The sequence below is a fragment of the Rhodnius prolixus genome, unplaced genomic scaffold, assembly GCF_049639745.1.
Source record: "Rhodnius prolixus isolate KJV_2025 unplaced genomic scaffold, Rpr scaffold_3, whole genome shotgun sequence".
Lineage (NCBI taxonomy): Eukaryota > Metazoa > Arthropoda > Insecta > Hemiptera > Reduviidae > Rhodnius > Rhodnius prolixus.
The window spans coordinates 43,944,117-43,954,385 of NW_027411603.1; the positions used below are offsets into that span (position 1 = coordinate 43,944,117).

General features: G+C 32.3%; 1 long non-coding RNA gene across 5 annotated transcripts; it reads right to left on the minus strand.

Annotated features, from left to right (window-relative positions):
- Window positions 1-945: 945 nt before the first annotated feature.
- LOC141452993 (uncharacterized) lies at window positions 946-10,066 on the minus strand. 5 transcript variants are annotated; one of them, XR_012457721.1, is made up of 8 exons: window positions 9,905-10,066; window positions 9,593-9,773; window positions 9,303-9,485; window positions 6,128-8,060; window positions 3,423-3,580; window positions 2,733-3,277; window positions 2,134-2,366; window positions 947-1,521 (listed from the first exon to the last, which is right to left on the minus strand). It is a non-coding gene; the product is annotated as an uncharacterized lncRNA (long non-coding RNA). The 5 variants fall into 5 exon arrangements; XR_012457719.1 differs by having other exon boundaries at window positions 946-1,521; window positions 2,134-3,277; XR_012457722.1 differs by lacking the exon at window positions 2,134-2,366.
- Window positions 10,067-10,269: the final 203 nt, after the last annotated feature.

The following is a 10,269-nucleotide window of genomic DNA, read 5'->3' on the forward strand; positions in this document are numbered from 1 at the left end:
TTATTTTGGTTTTCATAACATCATTTACTTCTTTTATTTTTCTAATTCCTAATAGTTGGCGCTACAAAGTATTTATAGCACAATTTGAAAGCAAAATCTGTGTTTCTCACGGCAAATATTCGAAGAAAATATTTCGAATTTAATCAAAATTCCATTCGCAATGTATATTTTTGCCTTAAAACTCCTTCCGAGCTGTTGGAGAATCTTTTTAAAGATGGAGTTCCAAATTTTAGTCGAAGGAAATAATATTACTGAAATTAATTTACACTTCAATCAGAATAAAGCCCTAGAAAGAAACACATAAGAAAACATCTCTTGACCTGCTGGGTATGTATCGTTTTTATTTAGCAGGCGTGGAAATGCAGAGAATTCTTTATTTCATTTTTTAATCATAAGAGTTCAAGTTCTGGAATGTTCTATTATTTTGTCACTAGTTTTTAATTCAATCTTTTAAGTATTCCATTGGTTTTTGCTTATCTCTTAGTGAAGCAAATTTTATGTTTTCTAACTCACTATAAAGTTCTCATTATATCTACCTATTTCATTATAATGTTTAGTTCTGTGTATATATTTTTGTATGTGCTAAATCTTGCATTGTCAGTAAAAGTGGCAAGACAGGCGGTTATTATCTAAGCCAGGGATAAAGTTTGTGTTTATTTACCGGTCATTTATACTTTAGAACGTAGTAATAATAATAAAAATAATGTTTCAGCGTTCCAAGTGAACTGAAAATCGTTAAAGCCATTCTTAAAAAAAAATCTCAGAAACTTATTCTGTATCGACATGGCGATTAACATATTTTCTTGTAACTTGAAACTCTTATAGTTATTTAACCTTTATTTATCAATTTATTCTTATCAAGCTGGTAGATCTGAAAATGTCCTGACTTGGTTGCAAAAGAAATTAATATCCTCTGAAAATTTTAGTAGTGGAAGCAAAGCTTAGAACAGAAAATGTAAATTACCAGCGATTTTCCTTCTTCTTTTAAGTTCTTCTGAATAAAGTAACAAAGTCAATTAAAAGTTGATGCTACAATATTAATGATACTGACTTTATTAATTGAAAGTAAGTACATAAACATAATACTAACATAAAATGCCTATATAAATAACTGTATTGGGTATAAAACAAAATTGGAACAGCATTTATGTTCAGTACTAGTAAATTTTATTGAAGCTTTCAAGTGCTCGAAGTTATTTCCCAGCTTTTATATGGAAATTAACCATGTTAAATTGAAAACATTTTTTTACAGTAAATACCTTTCCTAAGTAAAATACAGTAAAATGGATTCACCAATGAATATAGTACTTGAAATGTGGCATCCAACTTTTATAAAACTTTATTTAAAAATAAAAACCATAATGTGCCTTCATGTTTCACTTAGATCTCTTTTGGTAAACTTTTCATCCATATGTCTATTTGAAAAATCCATTTGCAAAAATTGACTCCTTTAGTTGTGTAGAACAAAATAACAGCTTGAATTTCTAAAAATGTTATTTTCCATTTGATAATAATCTGGCACTAAAAAAAAAAATAAAAATAAAAACGTGTAACTTATTAAAACTGAACTTTTATTTTTTAACTTAATTTGCTTGATTAAGCAAAAATGATTTATTGTATGCGAATGTTTTTTAAGCAGAAGAAAGATAGGATTATTGCCAATTTCTATAACAACTTTTTATTAATTTTTTTTTGCAAATTCGACCTAGGGACATCCTTAGGGCTGTAGTATAAATTTTGTTTTATTATTAAAAACAGATTACAATGTACATTGAACTGATGTGAAAAATATTTTTTGCTTATTTGGAATTTGATATTTTTTTTTATATCAAATGAATCACATCCCTGAAGTTGGCATAGTCCCTTAGGTCAAAAGCTTGGCAAAATAATAAATAAAACAAATTATGACCGCTTTGGCAATAATCTTTCTTCCTTTTACATCATTGAATCAGTCACCAAAACAGATGATTTATTAAACAGATTTGTAACTTCCGAAGAATTAATTTACCCATTTCCTCTTAGCAATATTATGGAAACCAAAATTATAAAGTTTCATGTTAATTATTAACATGAAGTCAGAAATTATGTATGTTACCCCATGACTACAAATTAGGAAATTTGGAGTAAACTTACTAGTGGTGATGCCCAAAACTGTTTCCAAATTTTTATCCCTAATCCTTGGTTTTAGGTTTAAACATTTTCCGTTAAGAAGCTGGTTCCTCCAGGGAGCCTGAGTAGTTGAGGCAGTATTTTTCTTTCTTTTAGGCTAGAATTTTGCGAATTTCGGGCTTGAAACTAAAATGTGTTTCAGTTAACAAAAAATACGAGCCTGTGAAGAATGGTTCTGCCCCCCGTTCTGCTTTTCTCTATCAACATAAAGGAGATACAACGTTGATTTTTGTCCAGTTATAAGTAACCAACACTAAGGCTGGCTACCAAACTAACAGCTTTAAAATAGAAGAAATGAAGGAGAAAATCAGAAAATGGGGAAAACCAGGACGAAATTGTAAGAGGGAAAAGTAACCGCCTACGGCCTCCTTCTACACTCATTATTCAGCGTATTAATTTTGATTCTAAAACTTGGCGAGATAACCCACAGTTTGAATCTCTAGAATCCGTCATTCAACGTTCGACATCCATCGCCACTTTATTCTTACTTATTATTCAAGTCACGACTACCATACATACCATATTCAAATTCTAAGATTAATCTAGTCACTACAATTTCTTACCCTTATCTTCATAACCTCTTTCACTCTCTTTCAGGGAAACTACCTATCTATCACATAACCTTCAAAGCTTGAAATATGATGCTGATTACTTCTTTTTTTTCCTCTCTCTATCTAAAATTTCTTCCTTCGATTGCTAGCTATTGGCTAATAAGTGTGATTTGATTTTCAGGCTCTGAATTGCTCCCAAATTTGGAACTAAATTAATTGAAAAATTAATATTAAATAGAAAAATGAATCAATAAATATGAAGAATTTGCACACTGAGTGGGTAGACATGAAAGAGTGGTATGTTTAATTCAGGCAGGTGTGGTGCCTAGCACTGTACGACCAGAAGAGCTCCAAGTTCTCTTTGACTACTGTTTACAATTCCCTTCAAGAGCACACTTTAGCCACAAATCTAATCACAAAGAGCAAAGTACGCTTTTTCTCTCTCTTCTAGGCATAAAATTTGTCTTCTTTCTGTTAAAGACCTTGTGGTTTGCTGATTAAAGTTGCATAATTACTGTGTCTCCAGTATTTCCTTTTCAGTTTCGCCATCAAACAAACTTAAAAACAAAAATATATATTAAAATACCTAATTTATGTGCTGTGAATACTCACTCAAATTTCTCAGCAGTGGATAAAACAATAAATTAGACTTGATTTCTCTTTTAGAATTTGTACTTTATAAAGAAGATGTTTTAATGGTACCTGCAGAAAGTTACATTTCCTGGCACCTTCTAGGAAGATGCGAAGAGTTTAACCTTGACAGGAATTATGTGTTTGGCATTCTCTTTAAAAATCAGGCAGCCATTAAAACGTTGAGCTCCAGTATATCAGCTAGTAAATGCCTTGATCAGTTCAATAACCTGAACAGAGAACATATAGTTACACTTATTCTAGGTGCCGGTGCATGCTGGCTTAGAAGGAATGAAATGAAAAAGGCCGCAGCCTTGCCGAGCAAGGAGCAAAACTACTGGGACCTGAAGCGACAATATCTCGACCAAGAAGTGCTGAAGAGGAAGATCTGTATAAATATTGCAGGCAAAAATCTGTCAGGACAAACTATACCAGAAACGCCTGGGAAACTCTTTTTCTCCGTCAAATGAGGAAGGTTCAGATACCTGGGAAGTTTCCGAGGTGGTTATATTTGATTATGAGTAATATCTTAAGAGGAAAATTGTACTTAGATATAAGAAGGGACAACATTATAATGTTTAAGCAAAATAAAAAAATATATATAATACAATGTTAACGGATTGAACCTTGAATTCACATTTAATGAGGGGTAACTCCAGTATATTATTTGTTAGTGTTGTACCTTTTGAATTAAATATAATCACTGGGTAGTAAAAAAAAAATATCTACCAGTTCTTTAAAAGGAGATAATTACAGTTATGATGGTGGAACAGGGCAGGAAGATATAAACGGGTACATATTGCAAATATAATAGAAGTTATGAAGATATGATAACACACTAATAGGGTCATGGAGTTATGGTCGAAAAGAAACATCTGGTCACGTTGTAGAGATAGATGATCACGTAGCTTGTGTAAAGGGCCAGCCCCTTCACATGTTCTATACACTTAGAAAATCAGTCTGTCAACTCCATCCAGAGTTCACCCTTGTTCCAGTAGTAGCACGCTCACTTTTCAAATTAACATTCCCTTTACTCCTTCATTATTACGTCGTCTACCTCTTTCTCACTGCCTGCCATAGTCCTCCCCCCTTTCAATATTTATCTTTTAAATAATAGTTTTTATTTTAAATTCTCCTCTCTGCGAAAAATTGTTTAGCAATCGGATGGATTTGCCAATTCTCGAGTTTTTTGACCGGAAAATTTGTTTTAAGGTTTCATGACTACGGAAAAATATTTTTCACAAATTAATCTCTCCTTTTTGTGAGCACATCTCTGTCAAAATACCACCGACTTAGGTATTATTAGCATTGAATATTTTACCAATTTAAGCGCCCCAGTATAGCCGAGCGGTTAGAAGCTACGATAACAGGTTTAGTAGTTGGACGTAAAGACCGCCTGATATAAGGCATTACTTTACTAATTTTCACTTTTAATTCTATTATCATTTTGGATGACCAATTCTATTTTAAATTTTCTTTCTTGGAACCCCCACACTAGACTTAAGAAGAGCAGAACTAAACAGACGCTATCGACTACTTAAAAGACTCTTAGACGATAGATCAAAACTCTCTCTGGACAACAAAAGACTGATTTATACTTCTATTTTGAAACCCATCTGGAATAGAGCTGTGGGGTTCAACCAAACGCTCCAATCTCCAAAGGATTCAAGCGCTACAATACTTCGAACTATCGTAAACGCTCCATTTTATGACTCCAATCTGACTATACACACTGACCTTAACATTCCTTTTGTCATCCAACTTGTTAAAACACAATACAGAAAACTCCACTTCAGCCTGCAATCTCATATAAATCCTCTAGCTCAAAATCTTTCTTCTAGAACTCTTCCTGACAACCCGGACAAGACGTCTTAAACGACAGTGGCCTCGTGATCTCCTCTCTAGTGAAGAGAGTGACTAACCATGTAAATGTTTTGGAGTGTTACCACTGCGGTAACTTCTCCACTCATTTACTTCTACTGTTCACTGTCATCATTGTTACTTATAGCGCTAACGCGCTGATTGTAGCACAATAAACGCAAATAAAAAAAAAAAAAAACAAATTTCAATATTAATTATATAAAAAATAATAAAGAGAAACAGATTTTAAATCTCACTATAAATGAAAGTAGATTAAACGTAACTTTAAATTGAGTACTTAATACTTTAAGCCAGTTGTCATTTACATAGCACAAATAACAAATACATTAATGCGTACACGTTTGATGGTGCTTAATTTATTAAAATTATTTCCAATGGAAATTAAATTTTACGGAGATAAAGATAATACAAACGCTACATGCCACAATGTTTCACAAGTTACTTTCCTGGCTGGCATTTTAAAGGCATTACACATAAAGCCAAATAACAATCCGCTTTATATTTAATTTTAAACAAATACTATATGTAATAACTAGCATTTTACGCGTTTTGTTGAATATTATAAAGTAAAAGTAAAGGCACGAAATATACACGATAAAGTAGCACGATTTTATACTCAATTGTTTGAAAGGCGTGTTAGCAAAGCATGGTTCAATTTGCTAAAGTTTTCTTTAATTTGTAATATGACTTTATCCTCCGTGAAAATGAGCTTTATTTCCTCGCGGGCAAGAGCTATAGCAAATGTTATTTCACCAATCGATAGAACTTCATATATATTTGTAACTTCTATTATTATTATTTATTTCTTTTATATTTCACACGTAAACACAAACTAACTAAAAAAAAACAAAATAAACGAACAAAGAAAAAGACAGCAAAATAATTGCTATTTATACCTCTTTGATGTACGTTTTCACCAGGTTTATTTCTACATAAAGCTGTATTTGGGTAGGTACTGCTATTCCTTGAAATAAAATTTTGAATAGAGCATATGGTATTTGAAGAGTATAAATTAACAATTTTCTGTTTTTGAAAGATATACTTATTTTTCAAAGAACAAATAAACATAATTTGTTAATTTGAGATTTTGAACAATATGGCGTTTCATTTTAAGCTCTTAAATAATAAATTGGCTTCTAGCAATAAATAGGGCAAAGTGACATCATTATCTTTTAGAAAATGGAATCTTCATTCTGGAAAAAAAAATACTCAAAATAAAACTAGCCTTTGTAAAGAGACTAGCTGAAAGAGGCGCGACATCTTTTTTCCCAATTGCACCTGCCGAATTAACGGTCTGTTGATGACAACACGAACCAACCATTGATTTGTTCAGTAAATCTACTTCTCATTACACATCACTCTTCTTAAACTGAATCGCTGTTTCGATTAACCGATTATTCCAACAAAACCTAGAATTCCAGCCTTCAATATTATACTTAAAATTGATAGAATGTCCCGAAAAAACGGCGAAAAATGTTTTGTTTTTTCTTGTTGATTGGTTTCTATAAAAAGTTATTCGCTTAATTGAAGATTTACCTGTACCTGGAATGCTATTACTTTGCGAACTTTACATGAAATAATTAGTGCTTAAGATAAATATGGAGAACTTAATTAGTAGGTACTCATTAAAAATTCTGAACACGTTTGAAATCAATACAGTAATTCTAAAATTAGTACTGCACTGATTGAATCAGTTCGTCTGGTCAGTTTACATGAATTTATAATTGTGGAATTGTGTGAAAACCATTTTTCCTTGAACACTTCAAACTATTCTTAGAACGAATAATTTCTGTTACAGTCGAACCTCACAATAACGGTCACTGGCGGGGGAAAGCAAAGTGGCCGCTATTTGGAGGTGGTCGTTAGAAGGAGGTAGGCAAGTTTCATAATGGAAAAATATGGGTTTTTTTTTCCAAACATCTATTTAAAAATTGTTTATTATTAATAGATTTAAAAATGTACATAATTGCATAATTATTTAGCTATATGATATGCATCAAATTTTTCTTAATTATCCAAAAAATTACATATTATGGACTTAATAATAATTTTTATAATAATCATCACATTTATTCGAAACAATAATAATTTATGGTAAAATTATAAACATAATATCATCTATTATTAGAAAGATAGAGCAAACCTTTTGGCAAGTTGACGATGGCTCGATTTGGTTTTTGCAAAATCTTCCAACACATTTATTTACTTTTCTAGAGTTAACCACTTTCGTTTGAGTGACATATAATATTGTTCGTCCAAAGTTATATTGAAAAATGATTAAAATGGTACAAGATGTTTGGAGCTTATATGGAAAACTTTAGGAAAAACCAGAAAAAAAGAAAAACTTGAGAAGGGATAATTATTTTGATCACCGCGTCAAACGAACTTTTAATAATAAGGTGGTCGTTGGTGGGAGGTGAAACATTTAATCCGTTCCCCAAAATCAATGCCCGCGGTCGCTATGTAGAGTGTCCGTTAGACGGAGGAGGTTCTTTTATATAGAAAGTGTATAGGGGTAAAACGGGGAAATCCAAAAACTGTCCTTAAATAAAGGTGGTCGCTAGTGAAAGAGTGTCCGTTATGAGAGGCTCGACTGTATTAGTAAATATTTTACATTAGTCATTGCCGTTCCCAAAATACTTCACTATAAAAATAGAATAACGTGAAAAAACAGTTTTTCACAAAGAATAAAGCAACATTTTGCAAAGCTCAACTTATCATGCATTGAAAAGTACAAATGAACCATTCCTCATTATAGTTTGCGCTTGCTGAGAACCATCTTTATGTATCAGCTTTTCTTCCCTCGGTGAAATCCGCAATGAAAGTATTCTGTTGACATAAACAAAAAGAAATCAGTCATGAAACTGATTTAAATGACAGGTAGGAACTAAGGTAATGTAATTATGTAATTTAGAGTTGCTTTTTTTTCGGCTTTGATGGGGCCTCCAAGAAGCTGGAACAATTAACCAAATACGGATAGCACTGGGCAGTGTTTTAGTACATTGTTTATAGCTATCGACAGTAAAATACCAGAACAGCAGGAAAGTCTAGTTTATTTTAATTTAACTTCAACTAGCTGAAAGAGACGCGACATCTTCTTTTTTCCCAATTGCACCTGCCGAATTAACGGTCTGTTGAAGACAACACGAACCAACCATTGATTTGTTCAGTAAATCTACTTCTCATTACACATCACTATTCTTAAACTGATCCGTAGTCAGATAGATTACCGCTGCAGGTTGAGGTACAAGTTAATGCGGCGACGGTGTCGCTAGCTACAGGGTTATTGGTGACGTTTTACGCTGAATATTTTGCAGCAAATCACGGGTAATTATTGAATTTGACTCGATCACTCCCTCCAAAAAGCCTCACTTCAACATGAGGGTCGCCATGAATCTATATTTCCTTCTAAGGGCGTTTGGATTAAATTTGAAAAGATTACGCTGGGCAGTTCGCTAAGAAAGAACTGATAACGATTTTATATTTTTATAATTGTAACAGTTACGTAGATATCAATATACTTTTAATACACATCCATTGTTTTAACTGAAAAGTTCACAATTAAACTGACTATTTTGAAGGAATAAATTTAATTTAGTTGTTAACTTCAAACAAACTTGACTGGGTTTTCAACTCCTTGCTACTTCTGTTTTTACCAAAATAAATGGTAGAGAATAATTGCTGTTTTCTGCTAGAATATATTAACTAATGGATTTAAGGATGATATTAAATGACCTTTCAACAAATCAGTTATGCAGAACGACTGAAAACGTCGAGCCAATAAGGGAAAAATCGATGGTAATTCACTTTGCCCTGCTGGGTTTAATGTAGATAACAAGATGAGAATTGATTGCTAGCCTCTGCGCGATTAGAATAGTCCATAGAAATATTCTTGAAAAAAATATAATAATAAATTATCAGCCCCTTTCTTTTATAAAGTAAGGGATATTATCTTTTTCAGTAAAAGGGCTAATTTTTTTTATTTTGTTGAGCCCAGAATATGTTGTAGGTTTGCGTGTTAAAAATGCAAAAAAATAGCTGCAAGTTTATCTTTTCATGATTGGTACTTACATTTAGCTCAAATTCATTTACCGAGAGTTCAACTTTTCAGCAAAAGTTCATGACTTATTTTTTTTGCACGGGCTTTAGCACAGACATGGTTTGATTTTCTATTCGCAAATATTTGAATGAAAATAAACAGTTGGTTGTTTACTTTATCTACTTTTTTTGTGTATACATAACAGACAAGTGTAACTGTAATTTCAATAAGGTTGTTAATGAGAGAGAGAAAAATTTCAACACTGAATGTATAAGTTTATATAGTAAATAAATTATTAATATGTAGATAAATGTGAACTCACGTCTCTCTATTGAGTATACACATATTGTAGAGTGTATACTAGGCTAATTAACGTCATCCACGTTGTATTTTATTTAATAGCAAACGTTGAGTGTTATCGCAAAAGGTTCCATACTTGTTGACAACTTTACATAAAATGGATTACCAGTAATGTAAACTTCCAACTTTATCCACTCTGCAAACTGGCCATATGCACTACTTTAACCATACTATATTTACATATTTTCCGTATGTTTACTTCGCAAAGAGTTTATAAAATATTATTATTACAAAAATAATGATAAGAGAATAAATATCACTGTAATAATCGTACCAATTTCAGCAATTTTTCCAGATTCTCCATCTGTTCAGCGAGTCTGTTGAAAGTATTTCCTCCAAAATCAGTACTGTAGTAAAGTGAAGTTACTAACACCAATCGCTCAGTGCTTGAAAAGTGTAAAAAAAAGAAGCAGTTTACCGTTGAAACAAAGATGGTTCTGTTCTGTTATCTGGAGGTTATATAAACTTTGAGGATTAGCCCCACTCGCTGAATCGATGAGAAATGGGGGGGGTCTGATCAGAAGCGTAAATGGGAAAAGTCTAGTATCCTGCTACCGTCTTAGTTCTTTTGCAGCTTCCTTGACGGTACCATTCACTTCAATGCACGTAACTTTCCTTATTTACTCAATCCTTTCCCTT